The sequence below is a fragment of the Ambystoma mexicanum genome, chromosome 1p (genome assembly GCF_040938575.1).
Source record: "Ambystoma mexicanum isolate Mex_15411 chromosome 1p, UKY_AmexF1_1, whole genome shotgun sequence".
In the NCBI taxonomy this organism is placed as follows: Eukaryota; Metazoa; Chordata; class Amphibia; order Caudata; family Ambystomatidae; genus Ambystoma; species Ambystoma mexicanum.
In genome coordinates this window covers 683,191,286-683,218,220 of record NC_090921.1, presented here as the reverse complement: position 1 = coordinate 683,218,220, position 26,935 = coordinate 683,191,286, and the positions used below count along the sequence as shown (strand labels likewise).

Below are 26,935 nucleotides of genomic sequence, written 5' to 3'. Positions count from 1 at the left end.
GAGGTTGTATGTCCGAAATCCAAATTTGCCAAGTTTGCAAAAGCTCTCGTTTCTTTAACAGTACGTGCGTGTTCTCAAGATCCAGGCATAGGGTTATGGAAGTTCCTCCCAGAAAAGGGCCAGAGCATCCGTGGTCTCCAGCAATGACGGAGCATGTCATTAACACATTGTTCTGTCCTGGGCTCTCCTTAATGGTTTGCAGAAATCTCAATATTTTAGACAATGTCCACGTATTAGTAAGAGTTTTTGATGACAATGGAGCAGGAGAATGCAACTAGTCGTCCTTTGGTTGAAAGGGGAGTGTTTCCCAAGGAAATGACTGTGCTACCCAATTTAGTGCCTATATGGTAGATAATGGCAACAGTAGATTGAAGGACCTCATGTTTCTTTTAAGCGGTGCAAGACTAGTCTAGGAAAATTATTAATTGGAAATGATCATGAGTTTTGAGAAACTTTATGGTGATTTATGATTACCCTTGCATCTCAATGTTGAGTGAGTGAAGTGATTGCTCAAACCATCACAGCCAAGCATGCAGTTTCCAGATCATCGTGATAATCACAACTAAGGCCAAACCAATGACAATTAGTACTTTACCAACATAACGCAAGAAGGTGGAAATGTAGCCTATTCGTACATCATGATGGAGAGCATCTTGCGTGTAGCGGGTGGGCAGTTACATGGACCTTTCATTGAAGATGGGGCACACTCCCTAGGGATGTAGCCACTCCCTTAAGGCTTCCTAATTGAATACACTATAGGGGGCTTGCATTGAGAGGACCCATATACTGAGACCCAAGCAGATGACCCACCTACAGACCCTGCCTTTTATGAGTTCTCCGGGGACACCTAGACGGTAGGATGTCAGCCATTTCCCCCTACTGGGTGCTGGAGGTTAACATGGCTTCCACTGTGCTCGCCTAGGGATGAAGGCAAGAGAAGGATGGATTCCATATCTTCTTCTTGGGTGAGAAATAGTTGGATGATAACATGATTTTCCTGCAAGTACAGTTTTCTATCCTTCATAAATGCACATACATTGAACATACTCCACCATCAGGGTCTGGATTCTCTATGTACATTTCTATCTTGTACCCATTCCACTTAATTGGACCGTTTTGACAACATTCAATGGGTTTGATTCGAATCATCCGAGAGAATACGACGGAGGCAGCATGACCACTACTGCTTCTGTGAGTTGTGCTGTCCCCGCGGTATCCTTGTGACTTACTGCATGAAGCAGTGTCTGGAGCGCGGGACTCGGAGTAGGTGCTGGGATTCCGCACCTGCCCCCCCTGAATGCGTGAAATCTACATCGACCAGTAATGACGACTGCAGCAAAGAAACGTGGTGGCTACCATTACAACTGATCTATATAAGACGCGCCTGTTTGGAGCATCTGTAAAAACTGTTGGCATGGTCTTTAGGTGTCAAGCCTATCTGCCAGAACAAGAATACTGATAGCGCAAGGTGTTGCTCCATGCTGGCAATTGTTTGAGCAGGGGAGAATGAACATGGCTAAACCTTGTTGGCCATGGTTTTCACCTCCACCTTAAAATCCAACCCGGGGGCCAGTGTGAAATCTGCTGATCAAGATGAGTAACTTGTTTTTGGAGGGGACTCTTCCATCCAGTAACATGGTCCGACTAGAGCACCAAGGGGAGCTTTACATGAGAATGTGGGGAGCGAAGGAGCATTGTTAATGAAGGCTGGTCTGGCCAACTACCCAAAGCAAATACCCTAATGTGCCCTGTTTTATAATGAGACCTGTGACTACAAAGGATTACAAGGCTTCCTCCTGCAGGCTCCTACTGATCTCTGACAAACGTACCCCCTGACTAAGGTGGGTCGAATAGCACTCTTGGCTAATTGTAGTTGATGAGATAGTATTGGGAGTGGTGAATGAGGGGACAGGGCGCAGGCCTTTTTCTTAGCAACAATCTGATGGATACAAAATAGAATGCCGTTTGTTATGTAACCTTTCATTCCAGAATCCTCCTGCACTGTAATAATAGGTGTTCTTATTACCCAGGTTAATGATATTCGTGGCTAGAGATGTTCATGCAATCAGCAGGTGATCCAGATGGCCAGATTCTAGGTCTTCAAGAGTCCTGCAGCTAAATGCAATGGTCTTTTGCTCTGATGTATTTCTTACATTTGGCATCGGTTATAAAGCAAGGGAGAGCTTGATGCAAGGTTGGGGTGATGTTCATGCTCCCATTTGTGCCATGAAGGTCATTTAAAACTGTGATGTCCTAAGCCTGTTGACTGTGTGGGGAATTTGGGAAATGAGTGCAGAGAAGTCCCATCAGCTCCTGGAGGTATAATCTTGGGTTTTGCATTATCCAGCCATAGAGATTGATAAGAGCTTTCCTTCAGAGAAGAAAAAGCATTGCAGTTTTCATCTGGCCCAGTCCCCAGCCATGTATTTGCTATTGTGTTCTTAGAAACCCTGGGTTTGCGAGTTCTAGTCAACAATAGCTTGTGTACTCTGGCTATCTTGTGAGATGTGGTTCATCTTTGTTTTGCCATTATGCCATTTTTTTACTGTCTTGAGAATTCACAGCACTCTGCCTGCCGCTAATGACAGAAGAAACAGACGGGCTGCTGTGATTTGCTTGCAGCTCTACAATGTTTATTTCGAGGAAGGCGCTCTTTCTCCAGCAAGTGCCCGCCTACCTGCTGTCCTGTAGGTGCACTGAGCAGCCCCTGATGGAGGCATCGGTGATTACATGAATGCCTGCCTGCAGACTTTAAGAGAAGCCCTTCTGTAGGTCCGCGAAGCCCCACCCTCTTGGCGATTGGTCAGGGCTGAAGCAAGCTGGAGCATGCTGTGGCAATCTTCTATTCTCATCTTATGTAGGTCAAATGCCTGCTGACGTAGACGTATCGTACGTATCCTACGTCTAATGACGTATCATGACGATGCAAGATGGCATTGCACCAATAATGGCGTTGTAATGTTATATGGCGTATGTTTTCATCCCCGTGTGTAAATGTTGTTGTGTGTAGAGCTCAGTTGTCCTAGCTTCACGGCGCTGTTTCATTGTCCGAGAGTGCAGTCCCTGCACAGCTCATGCCAGAGTCTGGGCGAATGGTGCTTTGAATGAATGCCCTTATGTGGGGACTAGCAGATGCAATTCGAGGTTATAGGGGACCACCAAACTGGCACTGCAAGTGTGATGCTGGGGCGAGATCATGCTGAGGTAGATTATGGCGCAGTGCATGCAGTGTGACCCGTGCAGGGTGGACCAGGATTCTGGTACTGGATTCCTCACTCCCGATGGAGGGGTTGTTTGGAATTACCTGCATTTAGGTGTTTCTGTGATATATGCATGGGAGGGTCAATGCCAAAGATGTGTTCTGTGCTCACCAGCGCTATGCATTGATGTATGTGTGGCAGCTAGTGCCACCCACTGTAGAGGGTCTGATTATAGCTTACCTCATGTCAACTTGCAGGACTACTGTAACAGACTGTCAAAAATAAGTGGCAAGAGGTTCATGTGATAGAGGTGTAACTGTACAGGCGTGACATTGCATAGGAGTGTGTGCCATATGAGGATGTTGTTGCACTGGGAAGTGTAGGTTGAAGGTGTATAGCTGTAGATGATTGTCTACACAGGGAAGTGAGTTGGACGATTTATTTAGGTGTTTTGTATACTTGTGTGATCTTGTGCATCCTTCAAAGCCCTTGTCTGCCTTGTGGACAGTGCCATGCTGAAAGTGTGGAATTATCTTGGCAGTCTGCTCTGGTTGGGTGATTGGCAGATAGGTTATTTCATTTGTGGTTTCAAGGGAGCTCAGGTTAGGTGAGTAGTCTATGATTGGGAGGTGGTGGTGGGACTGGTCCCTCTGTTGACTGAGGTTGGTGTGAAACTGGTCTTCAGTTAGCCTGTCTGCAAAACTGAGCACTCGCATATCCGACACTTACTGGTCCAAGTAAAAAGTCATTGTGGGACCTCTCTATCGTGACAATGATTTGCCATGAACCACACGGCAGTTCAGTCGGGATGAATGCGCACTGTGCTGGGCTCTAGCAATCCATCCCAATGAGTGAGTGAATACCTCTATACGCATTCCCATTGCTCCGAGCTGCTGCAATCAGTCCGGTGTATATGCAGGGAACAGTGAGTGGAACTACAGGCAGTCGTAAATAAATTGTGAATCCGCTGAAAGCAACGCTGTGGACCCAGCTGCCCACAAGTGCTTGAGGACTGCTAGGAGCCAACTACACACAAATCGAACCTTTGGAGTTGCCAATGCTTGTTTTAAACAGGACTTAAGTTAAGGGCATGCAAATCAAGTGGCTGAATGCAGACCTGGTTACGAGTTCTGTATTACACTCGTTGCGTGTTTGCAGCTCAAATTCGACCATTATCTCGCCAAAGATTGCTTTGAAAAAACACTGGAAGGCACTTTGAGTGCAAGCTATCTCAAACGAACCCAGGAGGGTGTGTTTTGTGTGGAGAGAGGCAGGAAGTTGGTGGGAATGGCCATAGGGATTAGCGGGCCACAGGCAGTCAATGGGTGCGAAATATAACCAAACCCCTACAAGCATTGTGTCCCTCATCAGATGCCATGGCCCCCTTGCTGTACTCCAATGCAATAGTTTCAGCTTATTGGTGTGCTTATAGCCAAAACTAAAAAGGGATCCAAACACAAGAGTCCTTTATATCTGAAGCATCTCTGGTCCTTGATGACCAGTAAAAACACACAGCCAACAAGCCCTGTCCCAGAAACTAGTATATACTCTCTGGAACCTCCCTCGGGAGTTCAAATTAATTGAACCCGTCCTATGATGACAACGCAGTTTAAACCAGGTGTTCCCTTCGATTGGTAGAATATAAAGTGTCCTCCAAGCTCCCGAGACATGATCACTTCTCTTCAGGCCCCATCGGCATTCTGGCCCACCTGAAGGCGATTGATGTGGTGATCTGGAAGTCCAGCTACCAAAGCCTTGCAATAATCAGGCCTCACATTTACGCGAGCTCCCATCACCCACCCACGCTTGATCCTTCTGGGAAAGAAACCGAAGCAGATTTATGACTGGTCGCATGTTCGAGAAGCAGCTTGTGAGCCAATTATAATTTCTACATTCAGAAAAATGCCATGATTTCCCACTTTTCACTGTAAACTTACTGTTTTTCCCTAAAAGCCCCAAAAGCAGATGGGATGGCTTAGCAAAGCAACCGAATAGCATGTGTTGTACTTGACAGCAGTGAGATATTGCCAGTTATTTTGAATCCAAGTCTCTATGCTGTCAAGACATACAAGCAATTGATAAATTATCATTATTAGGTGTGGGGGTGCGATAATCTCTGAAGGTAGACCTGGTGAGCGAATGTCCCTCTGGGTCACCCCATCTATAACATCATCCTGTGGCACTCTTAAGTCGCACATGATTCACTGGATGGAAAATGGCTGAGACTTCTTGCACCTACTATTTCCATAATTTTTCCAAGGGAGTCAGGAGAGCTGGCCATGGACCACTGCCTGGTGCAGAGAGGGCAGAAGGATGCGCAGAAGCAAAGGAGGCAGATGTAGTCAATAACCTCAACACCATCCACTATATACAGCCATTCTGCAACCAACACACTCTTAGTATGATGACTTCATCTAAACCGACTTTGACCCAGAAATGTGTGCATGTCACAATGCACCTGGATCCATCCACCACCATTTTCAGTGAATATGGTAATCAGACTTGCCAAGTATGCATTGTGAATTGGAGTTTTTTGTTGTTAAAGTAATGAAATCACAATGCCACCTTTTAAAATGTTATTTTCATTTTCATCTAAATTCATAGGGAGTAGAGGAGAGGCAGGTATTTGTTACATGATGCTTGAGAAAGCACTGATGGGTATAGGAGTTTATATGCAATCCTCCCACTGAGAAAATTATCGACCAGGGTTAAGGTTTTTGGTAAACAACTTAAAGCCAACTTTAGTCCAAAAGAGAGAACCACAAGGTGGCTGTCCCCTACCATGTACCCAAGGTCATTACTGGGATTTGGGCATAAGGGAATAAAAAAGGTGCATTATCTAGGGCCAGAGCTCATAGGTAAAGACTTCTCTGGAGGAGAGAACATGAATTCAGTGAGATTTTCCATGCCTATATTCCTAGTCTTTTTCTTCACCATGAAGTCGATTATATCTGCTGTTGAAAAATAGTCTTCTACTGCTAAGTTCTGTGGGGTTTAATCAAAGGCCACAAACCAACCGAACTGAAGGCCCACTGGGGAAATGACCTGTCAACATTCAGAAACTTGCATGCTGAAAATGGGCCTATTTTGGCAGACTATGCGGGTGTCTTTCTGCAGTTGAAATCCAGAGAAAGCTAAAACAAAAATGCAGTTGAAGTTCAGATTGGAAAAGCACATCACATTCCTGGCTGAGAAATAAATGCAGCATTTTCACTGAAATTGCCACCCATCAAAAGGTGGTGTATTGTGACAGTAGACCCACTTTTCAGCAGAAAAACGAAATACCAGATAATTAAAAGTGTATTTTATTAATGACTGAAATAAACCGCCCTGTACTTTCAGCGCAAAAGCAAAGTGAACACTGATTAGTAAAATCACTGTATGTCAAAGAATGAAGGTGGATGTTAGAAAATGCAATATGTGAGGTCTTTTCAGCCATGGAAAATCAGTGAGTCTCTGGGTAGAATCCACAAATGGCTTTCCTCCACTGCAAGCCTGGTTCGTGCATCCCCACCATTTACAACTGCAATCAAATGTGGCCTGCCTGAAGAGTATTGAAAACCAAGTGTTCACAGACCTGCTGTTTCTGAAGGCAGTTCTGTGCAGGCCAAATGTTCTAGCCAGTGAGTGACTGGAATGTGGGTATGAGGTGCCTCTATGTTGCCAAGGCCTCCCAAGTGTTTATGACCGGCAGCCACCAACTTCAAACAACAAAGAAGCTAATTAAAAATAAAGTGCCAAATTCCTGTGCAACATGGTGTGGGTCCGGCTGTCATTTCATTGAATTCCCCATGATTAGCTGATTCAGAAAATATATACGTTATGGCAGTTACTAGTAAAGCACAATGTTTTGCCACATACCTACTTTTTGCCAAAAGGTTTACATAAAAAAGTGGTTTCAAATGAGTTACCATATGTCCATTCCAGACTCCTAAACCAATCCTTAGAGGCTGGATTTGGGAGGAGAGGTAAGGGTAACTGTCCAATCCTGGTTTTGAGAACTCTAACAGGGCACTGCCCAACACTGATATGTTGATGGTGTCAGCACTGGTATATAAAGTGGGTGCGCTCTGAGAGAAAGGGAGGGTGCTGCTACAAATGACTGACCCTGCGACAGGTGCAAGGAAACGCCAAAAGAGATTGCATCTGGGTGGAGCTGTCTATTGCTGGGAAGGCCTAAGAAAGCTGGCTGTGCCCTATGGTGAGGAGCTGGACAACATCGTTAAGAGTCTAGTGACCAGACCCATGCCCTGTCCTCCAAGAGGGTCCTGAAATGCAGCTGGCTTTCCTGAACTTTAAACGGAGGTTTTAAATGTAATTAGAATTGAGCCATTTGAAACCAAAAGGTGGGGAGTCTGCTTGCCTTAAATAATTTCCCTTTATAGTGGGGGGAGGGCAAAATGGTGTAGATCCGTAGCCTACTAAACAAAAATGCACAAAAAAGAATTCCTTTTTGGCCGAACACCACGGGATGATATGATTTTTGTTAAAATTAAAAATTAACAAAACCCATTCCCATTGTGTGCTGAAAACTATAGACTGTAATTTAAATTGGTAATCCTATCTGTCCATCTTCCTCAACACAGACCTTTAAGTGAGGGAGGGGGGTCTGAAAAACAAACTGCTAAACCACCCTGTGTTTATTTTAAAGCAAGTGTGGGTGAAATAATAATTGCCATATGCATTTGTACACAACTGTAAACCCAACTGCTAGCCTTTTAGCACGCAGGAAAATTGAAATTGCACTGCACATGTAATTGATTTTGTTCATTGAGCAATGTTTATGTGAAATCTATAGGAAGTAAAGAACTGTTATTTGTATGTTTCCCAACCAGTTTGCATGATTTATATATAACAAGAAGTTTAATCAGGAGCCACACAGAAGGTGGCTTGTGTCGTTTTAGTGTGCTCTCTATTTTCTATATTCCAAATAAATACAAATCTATTTCTTGTACAGCGGACTGGTTATTCATTCATTGGTAGCTCATGGGGAGGAATCCAATGGATATGGGAAGAATTGGAGATTGTGCCGATAAAGAACCGACATAAAACAGTTTACTGTGCGACAACTAGATTGGGGAGGGAAGGAACTCCCCATGTTGAGGGTGGCATCTGAATAAACTGTTAAATTTCAAAGGCAAGTGTTCAATCGCCAGTCGAAAACTTCAGAGGTGTCTCCTAGATGATCCTTATGTGGGAACAGACAGTGACTTGTTCACACGTTCTAGGTCTAAGATAGGACCAAAAGATGTGTGTTTAGTATCTGTTTCCCTGAAGATACTCTATCAGTTCATGTCTATCTTTGCTTCTCCTTGGATACTGAAGGTGGGGGAGAGGGCTTAAGGCCCTTTTAAATCAAGATATGTTGGGGATTGGTTTATCGAGTGACTGAATACTTTTTGGATCGCTGTTTATCGATAGGATTGCCGTCGGTCTTGTCTCCTCTGCGGAAAGGAAGGTGAATAGTTAGGAATACTAGAAGATCGTGAATACTAGAAGATCATTGTCATGGACTTTAGGGCCCCCTATGGCAGTCCTGAAAGCCAGATGTCAAGCAAAGTTGGGAAATAGATTTAAAAACGGTTAAAATCAAATCAATTTAAATCAAAGGATATGACAAGAAGACGAGATTCCAGACCAATGACCAGTGGAAACGGTTTAAGTCTGTTTTACCCAGGGGGGGGGGGAATCCTATTTGACCCACTTTTATTTGGTGGGTTTTTGTTCATAATTACGGCGGGAGAGCCCCTGCACACCACCCCCCCCCTTAACCTAATTCTTTACCCCACCCCACATATATATTTTATTTTGACCGAAATTCAGCAAATAAATTTGGTCTCATAGAAAAGGTTAATTTGACCTGTGATGAAGTTTGCTAATAACTTAGAATCCACATGTCTTCTCACTACCATTCCATTGACCATCTGCTGGGTTGGCAGGAGTTAGCTTGACCCAGGGGTATTGCTAGGTCTGGAAAATATCTTGGGCTAAGCTAATGTTGGGACTGGCGGGATTCGGGGCTTGCTATAGCCTTTTGGTTTTAGCCCCTGAGCTTCTATCCGGGGCTACAACCAAAAGACCCAGGGCTATAGCCCCCTCATCCCCTCCCCTCCCCTCCCCTAGCAGCGCCTCTGGCTTGACCTAGGCAGCTACTATTTAGTAAAAGGCATGCATGGTGTTCTGGATACAGGAATGGAGGACGTATTATTAACCCTACTCCTTTAGGCCTTTAAACGGGAGCACCTGCGATCAGCATTCCTGGGATTAAAACTAGAGTACCCTTGTGTGGTACCCCTCGGATGCTTCACCACAGCATATAAACTACTGTTACTTCATGCATTTCGTGTAATTGCATGCTGCACTGCAGGAACAGCACCATTTGTTAACAGTGCAGTATTAATAAATGGAAGCTGCTCTGCCGAGACTACCGCCCACTCACCCCCCCCCCCCGCCTTCACCCCAACCCGGCAGTTTCAGGATTGTCCTCTGTGCGTTGCTTGTAATTGCAAAGCCAATATTCAGTGCAGTGACCTCCAGCATTGCCTCGTTAGCACAAGTGCCTTTGCTTTTGTAATATGACAGAGAATTTCTCGGTGATAGGGGAAAAATGACATCGTTTCAGGGTCGTAATGTCCTTTTCATTTAGTCATAATCTCATTAAGCACAATGGACCTGTAATGGAACGACTTCTGGAGAAGCCAGGCGGCAAAAGAGGGATTATAATGGACGGGGATTTGTTTTAAACAAGTCACTGAAATATGCAGCCAGCGGATCGACAGCAATTACAAAAGTATGTACAAACATAAACACACACAGGCACACATTCACGCACACAAATTCGTGAACATCGTGAGAATAAATGGATCACAGCTAAATGACATTATTTTGACAAACAGACTCGACCCCGTGACTTTCATTTTTTAAGCCCAGTATTTGTGCCAGTAGACAAAGAGGTGCGAGACAGACGTCTTTATGGGAGGGCAAAAGGGGCACGTTCCCAGGGCCCCCACCATGGAGGGGGACCCAAGAAAGAGCCTTATTATTATTTTTAAATCGGTTTCCCCAAGTCAACAAAAGTATTACACATCAGGATTTTCTATGGTGTGCTGCTATGGCTAAACCTACTTTGTCTGTTGTTGACAAGCGCATTTTGTTCTGATCTTTTCTTCTTGTAATGCTATGTTTACTGTGGTATGCATAGTCTGCGTGGCACAACACCTGTAGCATTCTCACCTTTCTGTGGGGATTTAAATTGATCATGTGCAATAGCCAAAGTTGAAATACATATTGATAAATGTGAGTGCCCCGAGATTTCAGAGGATAGCTCAGTATGTTAAGCACTCATTGCAGATATCTGCGTTCATATGCAAGATTACAATACCAAATTCCAGCAAGGCCGACTCAGCGTTTCAAATGTATGAAGTTGTTAAGCATGCATGTATATGTACTTTGTTATATAGCACTCAAGGTGTTATCATCACCAATGTACCTGTACTAGATAGCAGTTGCTATATAACCTAACATAGCGTCAGTATGGTGAAGGTCTAGAAATTGGTTTGTTTAGATGAGGAGTTGTAAAACCTGGGTAGGCACCTCCGTTGATGACAATAAAGTGTTAGAGGTGTTTATGTATCCAAATTCCAGACTGTGAAACCAAAGCGCTCATGCTTGGTCCTGGCTTTACCAGCAGACGATACAGTGATCCTGGACAAATCTTATATCACTGACAGTACTGTACTGCCTTCTATGAAAAGGTTTGGTTCTCACATACTGGTGGCACTGTTTGGCCAATTACCTGATCTTTCCTATCCTTTAGGCCATTTGAGTGGAAGGAGTTCTAGACAGAAGAGAGCAGACCAGATATTGCAGGCTTCTTGCAAGCCTATTTTAAGGTCTGCTTATGTGACAACAAACCGGTTTGCTTTTTTGTACAATTCAAAGGTTTGTCTGCCGGTTTTAAATACCATTGCACACGCCTGTGTTTGGGGTGTATTCAAAACTTTACAATACAAAAGAGAAACCTATCTGAAATATTTCAAGATCTCATCCATCAGTATGCTGGTATTTATATACTTTCCTTAATGATGGAGACAATGAAGCTAGAATCCTTCCCATTTTGCATAATATGTTTCTATAACATTTTGTTTTGTAAATTGTTTATATTGGGTTATGTGGTTTTCATATTTTCCAAGTCAGTTCTGTAAAATGGGTTTATTTTAGTTTAAGGTAAAAAACTAGAAACTAAATTGGGAAAGAGCAGAAATTGCAGAGTAGGTACAAATCCCAGGTTCACCTCTTAATGAATGTGTGATCCTGGGTATCTCATTTAATCTTGTATTTCCTCACCTGTCAAAATTGGAAGTCCCTAAACCTTTCAAAATTGTCAGCCCTTCAGAGGGATTTCGTTCTCAGGGTATGATCTTTAAAAAAGACTCGCCCATGGTTTCACTGGCTATATATGGAGTTGCTTTCTCTATAATGATAGTGAGCATTGATATATTACACACCACAGCCACCTGTTTCTTTGCTCTCGAATGGCAACACTGCTTGAAAACCATGTCCCACTTCTAATTTCAGTCTCTGTATACAGACACCTTCCTGGTATCTTCAAATAGTCATCCACTCTCTATGCTATGTTATATGTAGTTTTATCCTTGCTTCCCTTGGTCGCCTGTATGCATGCTTGAGCACTTTTGCTGTCTCTGAGGCAGCTAATATGAGTCGTTTGACTATTCTGGGTTATGTGTACTTTTTTCATAAAATATGTGTCCTGCAGTTATACTATGTCCAGTATACCTTCCACGTGGCTGCTATTGATGAAATGTTTGCTGTACCTGTGCCTCAGCGCAAGTACCCTCGTTATAGACTGTTAATGTTGCCCTTAACATGCTACTTGTGTATCACTCTGATTGCAACAAGAATGAAGAGGGTAAGGTATCTGAATGGGAGATTACCATGATTATTTTGACGGGGTGCGGCGCACTAGATATTCTATATCCATGATTTCTTTTGGTCTTTTGGAGGGGGGCCCCAGAGGTGTCCGTGCCCCGGACCCCTAAGTTCTTAAGATGGCCCTGGTGGGAGGGGCCTCCGAACTCACTCTTGCCTGTGCCACCTGTGTGCAATGACCCTCCCAAAGACCCCACCCTGCCCCTCACCACCACGAAAAAGTGAACAGAATAATCAGAAAAATCAGCTGGCACATGCCTTGGCGCATGACCGTGTATGGCATCAACACAAATCTCTGCGATTGTGAATTTACACTGAATCTTAAAATAAGCACACATTTTAACATTCAAATGCTACTCCAGCAGGCTGCCAATCAGGTTGCTCTAATCTCAAGCATTACCAAATGTTGCATGCCACGGTTCCGAGCAGCCTGGCTCGCTTCTCCCTTTCTTGGCCTCGACCGCATTCACATTACCCCCAACCTCAGTGTGTGTGTTTTTTTTTTTTTTTTCCTCCCGGCTGAGCGGCTCCACCTTTCACCCTTCCCGATCTTGCCTGCCATTTTACCTCTCCCTACTCCCGCTCCCCTGCCATCATCTCTGCAGGTCCATTCCATGGCCATCATAAAGTCTGCTTTGCAAACAATCCCCTCACCCCCCACCAACTTGACCACACACATGTCATTTCTGTGGCAGCCATCTTTGTTGTAGTAATGCAACGCTGTTTTACCACTGAAAAAATACTCTTAGCACCTCCTACATCTTGTGGTGCTTTCGGCCTTACTGATAGATTACATACCAGGTGTATTTGTAGAGTGCACATTCACCCGAAGAGGGGCATCTTGGCACTATTGACAGATAACTGATGTTTGTTACCCAACTCAATGGGACTCATTTTATTGAGCTCAGAAGGATGAAGGGCTGAGTGGAACTGCTGGGATTCGAACCTGTCACCATGAGGTCAAACACATGCCCCTGTAGGGTATGCATTGGTCGACTGAGCTACAGGCCCGGCTATGTGAGTGAGCTGTACAGGAAATAAAACCCTGCAGACCCCATGAAAGGCCCTCCCTGCGCTTGGTCTTTAAATTCTAGTGGTGGGGCGTTATTACCTGGTACAGCCCTCCAAACTCATCTCTAGTTTCTAAGTAAAATCCCAGAAAATGAATAGCGGTACATTTAAGCTTCCTGAATTTGTACTTTGTCCTGGCACACCTTTGCAGCGTTCCCTTTCTTTCTTTTTTTTTGCCAGGCCACAAAGTATACATCGTGAAAGGACTGATATATATTATGAATTGCACCACAGTTTTGTGAGCATTTTAAAACCATATTTTCAGGAAACAGACAAAGATATTGGGTCTCATTAGGATTGTCCCGCTTATTACCACCACACTCATTTTGAGGCTACTGTATTTTAATTTTAATTGGTTGGAATTTTCAAACTGATATTAAAGTGCCGTGTATGTCTGCAATGATGGAACACAGTGGGCCTCGTTCCGAGTAGGGCGGTAAGGGTTAACGGTCACCGGTAACGAGACGGGTGCCGTTAAACCCTTACCGCTCAGGACGGGACCCGTAAAGGGACTTAAGTGCTAATAACGGTACCGTAATTTACGGTACTGTTATTGACGCCTTCGCCATTCCCATTGAGCCCTACGGGGGCTCAAATGGGAATGGGGAAGGGTCCTGGTGAATGGGGAATTACCGGTCCCTCCAACCTTGGAATGGACCGGTAATTACTCCATTCACCAGGGCGGTATCAGGACGATTTTGGAGGCAGCCATGCCGCAAATAGCGGCGTGGTTACCTCCAAAGTCGGAATGAGGCCCAGTACATTTCTAAACTAAAGAGCCCTTGCCATACCGTCACTTTCTAAGCTGTGACTGGGGGCCTCATCACACTATCCCTTTCCATGGATAGTGCCCTCCATTTCAATTACAGAATTCAGAATATATTGAAAGAGAGGGTAGAGGGGGATGGCTGCCGTATCCTAAATTCAACAGGGGGTAGATGAGCGGGTCTATCCAACTACATTATTTGTTTTCACTAACCATTCGTGATCTGAATTTTAAACAAAAACCTCTGTAATATTGACACTCCTTACATATATATTATAAAAAATGTACTTTTGATACATGATACCTTTACAAGATTGTAAGTATAATTAATCTAGTGTAACTCTTGGGGACTAGACAAGAATAGAAACCTAAACATTTGATGTTCTGAAGGAACTGCGCCAGGAGCACGTTTGCTAAATAAATCGATGATCAATAAATCATAAGTGCCTCTTGTACAGGCTGTCCTGAAAACTTTATCCAGAGAGGACCTGTATAGGGCTCTTTGCTTTCTAGACCAACTCTTGATCGCAGCCATGGCGCTGGAGTAGGAATGGAATCTGCCATTCTGCGTCCATGCTGGAAATCAAGAGATCAAGTCAGTGAACCCTCAGGGAGCAGTTCCATGCAATTAGGACCTGGCCAGGGCCTGCCGAGGACAGACGCCTTGGTTGCTGCTCCTTGGGCTGCCTAGGGGTTGCTGCAGTTGTCAGTTGGTCGCACCACGCTCTTTGCGGGCTTCGTGAGTTTTTGGCCCGCCTGCCGCGCATTAACGCAAGCAAAGCCTTCACGGTTCCTTGGTATGGTCTGCTCTGTGCAAACCCATCTGCACCCTTCCTCAGCCATGCATCCGGACAGTTCTGTGCTGGCCCAAAGGCAGCCCGTATCTGGCGTTGACCCTTCAAGGTCTTTGCCCACCAACAGCCTGACTTTATGGCCTTTGTTCACGTCCTGCTCTGCAAGAACTCAGGTGAGGTCTTCGCCAGCCATTGATATGGCCTGCTACGAATAATGAATCCTGGCACAGTCTTGAACGGCCATTGATCCCGCTTGCTCTGCACTAACCATACCTTTTACACGGTGATTTAACCACATATCCCCCCGGCCCTTGGGGACAGCGGTCCGCGCTCTATTGGTTTGTGTTATTAGTCTATTGATCTGGTAGAGTAACCTACCAGGTCTTTCAGTTAATGAAATCTGTTGCTACTGTAACATGGCACCTGGACGCAGCTCTATGGCACAGGGTGTACAGTTGGCTCACGCATCCTAACGTCTCCTGTTCATTACGCGCTGGGAGATGTCAGGGCCCTGCTTAACGCCTCTCTTAATGGGCAGCCCAGAATTCCTGGACGTCCTGCCATTGTTCGAGGGTCCCCCCTCCCCTGATGTGTCAGGCCAGGCAGTGCATAGTGCGCAGCGGTAACGAGGCTCTTGCTTATCGGCTTCAGCAGCAGCCGCTGAGCACAGAGTCCCGGGCCTCGCCGTGCCCCCGCCTCGCTCTGAGCGGATAAGGGGCCCAGAATTCCTGGAAGTCCTGTCTGCGGCTCACACTTCCCTAGAAGTTTGGGGATTTTTTTTCTCGCATGTTGTACGCGTCCCTGGATGCACCACTGGAAGTAGAACACGCCTTCATGTTATGTGTAAAGGGAAGGGAATAAGTTAGGTAGGAGGTCAATGCTTGCAGGTGCTATGGGCAAGTGGAGTCCACTACAGCACAGCAGTGACAGCACACACTTAACCTTCACATGGACGATTAAAACGCCCCCGCTATCTTACAGGCGATCCGCAACTTGACGTCACAGCTTCAGTGGTTCTATGCTGAGTTGCCTACTAACTGCACCCCGAGCCAAGAATGCGGTCCTATCCGTCGCAAATGGTCTCCTATTTACATCACGTTGTTTCAACTATGACTTTCTAATGTCACTTTACTTGGCTATTTTCTCATTTGTTTTCGGTGATACTTCTGCTTAACTTCCCCTCTTCCCGCCCCCCATATGAGGCCGGAAAGAGTTCCAGGCCACCCTACACCCGCCCCTCAGCATCCCATGTCCTTACAGAGTCCTTGCACCCCCTGAGTAGCGTGACTAAGGTAGTGTCTGTGTTTCACCCTTGTGCTTCTTGACAGCACTTTCTTATTGGATGCACCCTGTAACTCTGTTGTGACGGTCCTAAAATTGGAGAAACGCAACCGTGTCAGTCGGGAGCTTCCCGCTCTTACTGACGTGTAATTCAGCTGCCGCGGTAACGACTGCACATGTGGGTTGCATGCGACAAATCAACTTCCAGGGCACCAGTGATCCAGGGATGAATATCGATTTGTAAACCAGCAATCAACCCCACACCTCTAGTACACCAGAAAGGATCCGAACAGATTGGAATACAAGTAAATTATAAGACTTCCTTGTCCAATTTTGGTAACACGGACGGAATGGCAGGCTCATCTCTGCAAGGTTGTGGATCGTTAGTTAGTTGCAACACAGCGAAAATATTATTACCCAATGATGGACGGGACTGTCCAGTCAAGGTTGTATAAAAATATCGACTTTATTATTACTACAACAGACAGTTCTAGCACACTGCAATTGCAACCCACACTGTAAAGGAACATAGAGGACAGTTTCATGAAGGAAAGGGATGCACTCTGGATAGTGAAAGGAGGGTAGTTAGTAAAGTAACCAGTCTTATAGTTCAAGATTATTTGGTTTCAGCACCAAAGAGGCAAAGGGTTCTAACTGTCTCTTGGGGCCTTCAGAGAAGGACCAGGGGGGCAGAACCACAATGTACCTGGTGCTGAAGAAGTTCTTGGTGCTCGACAGCCTCAAGGCGGTTCCAGGGCGCTTTGCAGCCTGTGAGACAGAGTTAGTGGTGGAGACCGCTGCGGGTACCAGGCAGCAGGCAGTTCGGCAAGCAAGGCTGGATGGACGTTTGCAGGTTGTCTGGCACGGCAGCTCTGGCCAAAAATCGTTCTCTGTGCTGGTTGGCGGATCTGGTATGCTAGTCGAGGCGTCTCGTACGGCTCTGATGACTGCGACGTGACAGCCAGATGCGGGTCGACGACTCGACTGTCTCAAAATTGTCCTTAAAAGATGGACGCTGGGTGATGCTTGTGCGGCACTCCTCCTAGTCTCTTCGAGGGCCTGTGTATTTTCAAGGCAGATGGCCCAGAGCTCAGAAGAGTGATTGCAAGCCACGGCCTTGTCGTTTGTCTAGATACTCTCTGGCACTTCCCACCTAGGAAGCTTGCTGTGAGAACCAAGCAGTGCCTGCTGTTTGCTGGCTTGATACCAGTTTTGGAGCTGCTGAATGGGTCATCTGACTCTGGTATCTCCCTCTGTTTCCTGGCAGATGTTTAGAGGATGGATCTTGCTTCCCTCTTAGAACTCCTGGCTTTTCTTCCCTGCTGGAAGATCTAAGGTAGACAGCTTGGGTCCAAATGAGTCCTTCTTCTTACTCCTTGCGAAGTCTTCAGATCTGATCAGTGAAGGGTTCAGCCCTCTTTTAAAGCCAAACCAGTCCCAGTGATTGGTGCAGGCTAGGCCTACCTTAATGAACCAATCCTGGGTCCCCACCAACAATCTTCGTGATGCTTCAGTTCAGAATCTGAATGGTTGGCAACAGACAGAAGTATTGGTTGTCATTCTTCCACCAAGTCCCACCCATCTTCCTGTCTGCTGTACATCAAAGTGTCTCTCTAATTAACTAAGCCCTATGCAGCGCTTGATCACAACATGGGCCTCCTTTGAAGTAGGGGTTGAAGGCGGACCTTTTGTCTCCTACAAAAAGAGTGGTTCCAGACAGGACATTCACTGCCCTTTCATATCAGGAAGGGTGTTAGTACCAAGTTGACACATTGCATTCCAAGGTGGTGTAGGTCTCCATTGTCACTTGAAGCACCCAGGCCTTCCCTGAGGCCTGCTAATTAACATTCTTCAGTATTTGCTGCCACCAGCAAGGTGTAACAATGGAGATGCAAATCCATGGGCCTTGAAATGCTAATCAGGCTGCCCCCGGCCAGAGTCTTTTGATGTACCCACATCTGTCAGGTGTTAACTACAGATGACGGGGAAGGGCGGCGCTCGTAAGATGTGTTCTCACAGAGTACATGACTATTCTTTTGCTGTGCAGTGAGCATAGAAAATGTGTGGGAATGGCCCCACAAATGATCTCCCATCAGTCACTCTTTTTAAATAAACAAAAATCAAAAAGCCCAGGTGAGCACACTCTCCCTGTGCGGATGGTCGAATTCCTCACAATTGCTGTCCTCCCTCGTCGCCAGTTGTTAGATCTATATTTAGATCTTCAAACAAGCAAGCAATCAATAAATAGTCATAGGTGCCCCTCTGCGAGAACGAACACGGCTAAATAACGTGTTCTTTGGGAAGGTACCCACTCGAGAGTCTGCAACCACACTTTAGCTCACTGTACCTTTCACAGAGGGAAATATCCATTTGCATAGCAGTCATTGTCCCGCCCACATGGGCAGTCCAGCACCAAAATGCTTTGGCAATTCTCTTCTGAACAAGAGTACCAACAGCAACACACGTTTCAGCCTTGTTGGGCCTCATCAGTGAGGTGGATCTGTGCCTCTTGACCGGGTCCTCCGGTCACCAAGGTAAGGCCACGTGCAGCTCGCTGCGCAGGAACAGAGGTGGAGACGGAGCTTCTCTCAAACGTCTTTATTCCTCGCCCTTGTAATACAAAATGCCTTCCCCTTCCCCTGTCATCGCTTCTCTCCCCACGCCATGGGCCTGCCCCTGCCCTCCCGGACTACAACTCCAGATGCTACAACCTGTATTATTAGAAGTTCAATAAAGAATGCCATTACCACATAGCTATTTATAGGACCCGCTTTAGGGTAGGATTGCCAATGAACGAAATGTCACCAGTGCCAAAAAGGAAGCATTGCCACTGCGTGCTGCTTTTTAAAGTGGACTTGTAGCCCTTCCCCTAAAGACGCACCACTTCCAGTCCCTCCCCACAAGACAAACTCTATTCTGTCCACTTCCCATGATCTACCCCCACTCCCATGACCTCCAGGAGAGGTGGGGCACCAATGCTAACTGCGATGACGACCGATGCTGCCTGCAGGTGCGTGTTTGCCAGCAGATGCAGAAGGTTTACCGCTGCAGGCAGTGGGGGAGTAGTGCTACATTCCGTGTGACACTAGAGTAGGTTAATGCACCTTCTTCACACATTTATGAATGTAGGTCCCTAGGTCAAACCGCAACGTCCGACCCAGACTTTATTTCTAAGTTTAGTGCCAGTGAGTTAGGTTTATAGGAACATATATTATTTACAGGTATACGAACCAACAAGACTGACACAGCAAGCATTATGTAAACACAAATAGTTTAAAGAATTATACTGCTACAAAAGTAAAGACTAGGTGGGTAGTTGGCGGTATGTCAGGAAGCGCATGCTTCTATTAGTCTCCAAAAGACATCCCCACCAAGATGTACGGTGAAGGACTCTGGGGAAAGTACGGTGGTGTTGAAGTATATGACTGAGGGTAGAATCCTGGCAAAGTTAATAGCTGGAAGGTTTTGAATAATTCGTAACCACTGGCACAGCTCTGGGCAACCTTCCAGACCATTGTTTTTCAGCCTGCCAAGTCATTACAGAAGGGGAAAGACCATATACAAATCAGGCTTGGTCCCACCACAAAAGGGACAGTTCTACCCAAACTGCTAGGTCACATCCCTTCTGCAGGAGACAACGAGCATCCACAGACCTGTTTCGGCCTTGCTCAGCATCATCAGTGAGTAGTAGCTTGGGCCAGAATCTATATTGAAGCCAAATGACCTAAGAAAAAGTTCATTTTGGACGTAGATCTCATGCATATCGGTGTGGCAGCAGCCACCTGCAATTCCCGATCACTTTGTGAATCACAAAGAATCCGATAAGAGGCCCTCACAATCCGCACTTGCTGCAACATGATTTAAAAAGTAAAATGTACATCTCCAGCCACATGTCCTAGGAATGGGAGAAACCAGTTGGACATGGAAATGAACAAAATACAAATGAACATTTTGAAAACAAGCAAAACTTGCTTCCTCACACTTAGCTAGTGTTTCATATTTCACTTACTCCAGGTTGGAACAGGGAAAATCTACTATAGAACTAAGTGTGTGCCTGTGTGTGTAAGTGTGTAAAAGAGATGCTCCATTCATACCCCCTCCAGCGCCTTCTCCTCATTTTGTTGTAGATTATTTTTGTCTTTTCTGTGGCTTTTCTTAAATGGGCCTTGTCATGTTTCCCTGAATCGGGGGCAATTTGTGCTCCACCTCCTCAGCCATTCTCTCTTAACTCATGCTTCTCCCAGAAGCTCAATGCCTCCAGAGCCCTGGTCCTGTCTATGCGCGACTACTGCAACAGCCTCCTTCTCAATCTCCCTCTTTCCTGCCTACGCCACCTCCAACTAATCCAGAATAGGGCTGCAATAACGTATCCTTGGTCTCAAGCCCAGGGAACGTAACTCTACAGCCCTAAAACCTCTCCACTGGCTCCTGGTGGCTCCCGGTGGCTGCAAGGATGAAATTCGAGACCCTCTGCATGATATGATATTTTATTTATATCGCATCATCCACAAGGCTGTCTGGGGCCTTGGACCATACTATCTCCAACAGTCCTCTGCTCCTTTAATTCTAACTCTTTGATTGTCAAAAGCTTCTCCAAGCAAAGAGTGGGGGGCAGCTCTCTCTTTGGCTGGTGCCTCCCTCTGGACCAGCCTCCCTGCCCCTCTCAGACTTGAGCGTGACCTCCTTAAGTTCCTGAAACTGCTCAATACTCTGCTATGCTCTATCTCTTTCCCTTCCCTGCTAATCACCCCGCTGGCACTGAGACCAGTGGCCTGGTCCTCATGAATCTTACAGGATACCAGGCCTTTCTACCCAGTCGGTACCTGTACCCCCTCCCGCACACTGCACTGCCCCTGCGGGCCTCTGCTCGGCGACTCCACATCCCACCCATGGGAGTCGCCAGCTCCAGCACTTGGGGTCTGAGGTCTCCTCCTTGGCTCCCTTTGGCACTTCCCTTCCGGGACCCCCGCCAGTACTTGTTCATTTCTTGCCCCTCCCTGTACCCCTCTCATCCCTATGTCCTGCACTGCACTTCCCTTCACTGCACTTGCACGTCCGGATACCACAAGGCCTAGGAAGACCACAACTGTAAATTTACTGTTTTGCGAATGTTTTTGCTCTCCCCTGTTCCCTTCCCATTTAGCCTTGTGGTGCTTTGAAACACAATTCTGTTCTATAATCGCTTAACAAATGATCAATAAAACAATAAATAAAAATAAATACTTTTTCTTCCAGCAAATCAATTTACAGCCACACATTGTTTTAGAATAAGTTGTTCCCATTGGCCCTGAGAAGCAGCAAAACAGGATGCCCTTGGCTTCACAGAGATCTGCTCCTTAGCACAGGGAATTAACCACACTCTGTGTGCGCTCTGCTAGACAGCCAATATCGCTGGGCTACAAACACTCACTCCATATGAATTATTTCACGAGCATAAACCACTAGAGCACAACCACTAGAGCACAACCACTACAACACGCTCCGTAAGTGTTATTTTCTTGAGATTCGTTCTCCGGTGGTGCCATTTGCATGTTCTGCAGGAGCCATAGTTATTTAAAATACCACTATTTAAAGGGAACGACATATGTGATTATTACCTATAGGAAGGAAGCAACACCATGTGCTTGAGACCCCTTAGAGAGAAGGCGAGATTTACATGGATATCAAGGTTTACTCGCCACATTCATCCATGGCGATAGAACACATTTTGCCGCAGACGATGGTTAACGTGTTCTGGAAAACTGTCCACTGCAAAAAAAATCTTGACTAAAATGAGGGCTTTTTCTTTGCAGTTTTCCGAGATCTAAACCTGCTGATCCCAAAATCCATGGAAGTGTCTGCCTGCTATAGAAAATGAAATGGTGCTGATACGACAGGTAAGAACTTGGACGTGGAAGTTGAATGACAGTGGCATGGGATGTGTGTTGATTGTGAGTGCGTGTTGAGCGTTTTCAACGTATTTGCCATTTGATATGAGCGTTTGAGCCACGTCGCAGGGGCTATCAGAGCGCCGTTCATTCAAAATACACACCAAAACAAAAAAATAGGATTTTGTTCATAGAGGAAGTGGATTTCTTCAAGTAGTGGAATTTCCCCGAGACCTCGTCTTCGTGTGTCCATTATTGTTCAGGAAAGAAGCTTTGTAACTATAGCAATAACCCCTGCGTTCTGGGGAGGACAGGGCCAGTAACTGGCCACCAGCCTGAGGAGCTGAAGTAAAGAGGCGAGGCACAAGGTAGGTTCAGGAGCTTTATTCATGCGGCCCCCAGAGGACGGACCAGAGTAACAAACAGAACGGGGGAAAGCTGGAATGTTGGGTTAGGGATCGGGGCTGGAACACTGGGCTCGTGGAAGCGGAGTTCCACGAGCTGGGATGGTACATTATATAACCTCTCCGCTGCTAGGAAAACAGGAGGAAAGGGAGGGGGGGGAGAAAAACTAGGGAACGAGAGGGGGGGGGAAGAAACAAGGGGAAGGGGTCGGAGTATTACATATTAGAGCTGTCAATAATATAGGAAATCTTGGTTGAAGTTTTGTATGATCTTCCGATTCCTCTTCGATAGTCTGCTGTTGAGGGTTTTCTCAGTGTCCATGTGGGAGCCATTATCTTCACGTTGGCCATGTTGAGGTGCTCCCGTGGAACGAGGAATTGACTCTGACGGAGTTTCAAATGGTGCGTGCTTGGAGGTACTCGGTCTGTGAACGTCCGTTGTTATCTTTACTATGTCGTCTCCTGACCACTTCTTCCCATCATCGAGTGTGACGGATTTACCATGACATTGGATGACCTTTTGTGGTGGTCTGAACTTGGTTTCGCACTTGGATGTCTTTTTTGGTTCTTTGACGCAGACCCAGTCTCCTACTTGCACTCGCATTTCTTTTACTGCGTTTTTTGAGTCGTAGTGTGTTTTGTATTTTGCCTGTTTCTCAGCTATTCTCTTCCGGATTTCATCTATGTTAAGCTTGACTTCTCCACCATTCATGAATATCCAAGCTGGTCTTAGGCGATTGGTTGCGGCTCTACCTCGCATCAGGGTAAATGGCTTGATGTTGGTTGTGGTGTGTGGTGTTGTTCTGTACGCACACAAGGCTTCTTTGAGGGTTTCTCTCCATGGAAGAGTGTTGGCAATGGCCAGCTGTATTATGCTTTTTACGAGTCTGTTCATCCTTTCCACCAATCCGTTGGATATTGGGTGGTATAGGGATGTAGTTATGTGTTTGATACATCTGTGCTTGAGGAATTCCTGGAACTCAGATGATATAAACTGGGATCTGTTGTCTGAGACCAGTTCCTTGGGATCTCCTTCTCTGTTGAATATTTCTGTCAGGAATTCTGTTACTTTCTTGGAGGTGATGTTTGTTTCAGCTATTCCCCATTCAGTCTACTTCGAGGTATAATCTACGAGGACTAGTATGTATATTTTTTCAGCTTCAATGTTCTCGAAGGGACCCATAATGTCTATGGCAACTTTTGACCACACATCCTTGGGTGGCTCTATGATCTGGAGAGGGGTCTTCCGTGCAATTTTTGATTTGTCGCTCGAGGCACATGCGACAGAATTTTTTACAGTCTCTTCTGCTTCTTTCCACATGTGCTGCCACCAATAATTGCTCCTCAGTCTATTTTTCGTCAAGCTTCTCCCCAAATGACCTTCATGGGCTAGCTCAAGGAGTTTCTCTGAGCATTACGGGCGGAATTAGTTTGTCGCCTCTGAATATGTGTTTTTTGTTCATACTTATTTCATCCTTGAACGGTATGAAATCTGTTAAGATACGGTTTGGTTTGATCCAGTCATTGATTATGGCTTTTCTCATTTCTTGTTGTTCTGTGTCGTTGTTGGTGATATTCAGCCAATCCTCTTTAGAAACAGCAGGATTGATAGTAGCTATAATGTCTTCCTGCTGTTGATCGATCTCCTCTTCTTGGTTGGTAGAGAGTCTGGAGAGACAATCGGCTACTCCATTTGAGGGACCGGGAGTGTAGCAAACTTGGAGGTTGTACTGCATGATATCAAGAAACCAACGCCTGATTCTTGGCGAAATGAGGTGTTGTGTTTTTGATTGAAGGATGTTTACGAATGGTTTGTAATCGGTTTTGAGTAGTATAGGTAAGCCCCATATTAAATTCCTGAAATGTTGTAAAATCCATTTCACCCCCAGGGCTTCTCTCTCAATTGTTGAATAATTTAGTTCTGCAGCTCGCAAGACCCTTGAGGCAAAGGCAATGGTCACAATGTTTCCCTTTTGTTGTTCCAGGACACCGCCAAGTCCATATTTGCTGGCATCGACAGAGATGATGGTCTTTGCCTTACAGTCGAACATTGCTAGAGCAGGAGCCTTATTAATGTTGCACTTGACCTCCTCAAACTCCTTCTTACACTCCGAGGACCATACAAATTTGGTGGCTTTCTTTAAGAGGTTCCTCATGTGTTTTGTCTTGTTGGCATAGTTGTTTACAAACTTTGAATAATACTCGGTCATGCCGAGAAAACTCCGGAGCTGGTCTTTATTTTCGGGTTCGGTGATGTTTAATATGACATCCATGAGTTTTTTTCTTGGGGCTGATTCCCTTGGCGTTGATGGAGTGGCCAAGATAGGATACTTGACTACATATCGCCTCGTTGCGGTGGGGCGAGGCTGGCAGCTGGAGCAGTCCGATACACTCCGGGGGCCGGTTCACCTCCTCATTGCCAATTGAAGTAAAGAGGCGAGGCACAAGGTAGGTGCAGGAGCTTTATTCGTGCAGCCCCCAGAGGTCGGACCAGAGTAACTGAAACAGAACGGGGGAAAGCTGGAATGTTGGGTTAGGGATCGGGGCTGGAACACTGGGCTCGTGGAAGCGGAGTTCCACGAGCTGGGATGGTACATTATATAACAGGAGCCTTGGTGGGCCCAAGCAACGGGAGGGCCTGTGCAAGTGCTCAGGGCCATTTATTATATCTATTAGCACCCCAAGGCTTTCATCTGGCGTCTAGAGAGAGTCCCTTTGCAATTTCCTTGGTGCAGCCGGTAAAAGGAGGGAGAGCCTAGGCAGACACAAAGTGGCCGGCGAAGTGGCGGCAGGCTGGAGGTGGGGTTCTGACTTAGTAGGGTGGGAAGGCTATATTCACAGGATAAGTGTGGTGGATAGAAAAGGGCCAGGGCACAGGGCAAACAAAAATAGCAGACACCCAGGGGAAAGGCGCAGGCTTCCTAGAGAAGTCTGGGTTGTTACGGGTGGATTCCACTCACGATCCAGGACACCTGATTGACCAGACAATCTACCCCGGGGTGCTAATGAAAGTTAGTAGTGCATTCTGAATTCTAACTCAATCACGCACAATGGGCCTCATTACGAGGTTGGAGGTAGCCATGCCCTTAAACTCGGGTCTGGCTCCGGGTCCCGCGAAAGGGGAATTACCGGGCCATTCCGACCTTTGCAGGCCCAGTAATCCCCCTTGTGTGGGACCCGGAGCCGGTACGTCCCCATTCCCATTTGAGCCCCCTATTGGGCTCAATGGGAATGGGGAGGATGGTAGCAGCGGTACCATCCACAATGGTACTGTTGCTATCATCCTGCTCTGCTCGCGGGTGTCGCTCTGCACGCATGGTCTGGCCATGCTTGCAGAGCAGCCCCCGCGGGCAGAACTCGTAATGTAGTGGCATGGTAACAATGACGCCGGTAGTGCTACCGGCGCCATTGTTACCATGCCACCACATTACAGCCACTGTCGTAATGAGGCCCAGTGTGTTTTTATGGCCAACCATATCCATCTTCCAGCCTCTGATTCATATCCCTCTTCCCGTCCGTCCCTGCTTCCTCTTTATTTTTTATTTTGAAAGGTTATAAATTGCTACCCAGCCTGGGGTACCAGAGCATGTACCAATAAAACGTATACACAATCTAAAACTAACACTAAACTAATAAAAAATGGTTACAATCCTCAAACCACATAAAAGGGCAAAACCTATAAACAATATATTTTAGACGTATTAAGCACACCAAACATAAATGAATAAAAGGGTTAAGGATAAGCCAAGGGTGAATAATTGGGTAATAAGCCCTGAGCTGCGGGAGAGGGGCAGTACTGCTTCAGGTTATGCCCCGGGCCCATAGTTACAGGCTCAAGTGAAAGGAGGGCCATAACGCAGATATTGTGATTAGTACTCCAGCCCATTAGACCAGGGTACTAATGGTGTTTTTTTCAGTTGACAAATGCTTTGGCAACTAAAAAAAGAAAAGAAAAAAAGATGGCCACCATGGAACGGGATATGTAGTCTGTTCTCCCTTTCCATGGTGGCCAGTCAAACGTTTAGAAAAAAGTAAACAAAGGAGATGGTCGCCATGGAACGGGGAGATGGTACTACATGTCGTCCCTGCTCCATTTCCATGGTGGCAGTTCAAAGGTGGAGAAAAAAGTAAACCAAGAAGATGAACATTCAAGAATGTCAAGCATCAAAAGGTTTTGTCTAAGGTACTAACTTGACAGCCTGAAACTATTAGTTCAGAGTGGTCATCAACCCTCTAGAAATGTGTTCTGCCTTTCCCCTTTAAGTGACCGATGGATAGTAGTCACTGCTTGTGAGCAACCAGCATAAGATCAAAAGATTTAGTTGTGCATTAAATCAGCAGTCCCTTGCAGATTTATTTACAACATAACTAATCAGACATGAAGTCATTGCCAGTTGAAACTTAAAGAACAGCAACAGATGAGTACAGGTATCTTAATTAATCACAAAAACTGGTTTTCCCATTTGTCAGTGTGAGGAGACATTTTAGAATGAGCAGATAACGTGAGTCTCGGCTTGGCTTTACAAACCAGCATTTCGATGTAACACCCCAAAAACTTTGCTGAAGGGACTATGTTCTGACACTCCAGTGATGAGTCCGGCTT

The 26,935-nt window shown here is 45.9% G+C and overlaps 1 protein-coding gene across 6 annotated transcripts in view; it reads left to right on the top strand.

Annotated features, from left to right (window-relative positions):
* The window catches only part of SEMA6C (semaphorin 6C), a 471,162-nt gene that overhangs the window by 116,572 nt on the left and 327,655 nt on the right, over positions 1-26,935 (top strand). For 5 of the 6 annotated variants that reach the window (XM_069649813.1, XM_069649807.1, XM_069649833.1 and 2 more), the window contains exon 2: positions 21,854-21,937. The exons of the other annotated variant lie outside the window; for it this stretch is intronic. The gene's annotated coding sequence lies outside the window, so the exon portion shown is untranslated. The remainder of the gene's footprint in view (positions 1-21,853; positions 21,938-26,935) is intronic. 6 annotated transcript variants of the gene reach the window in all.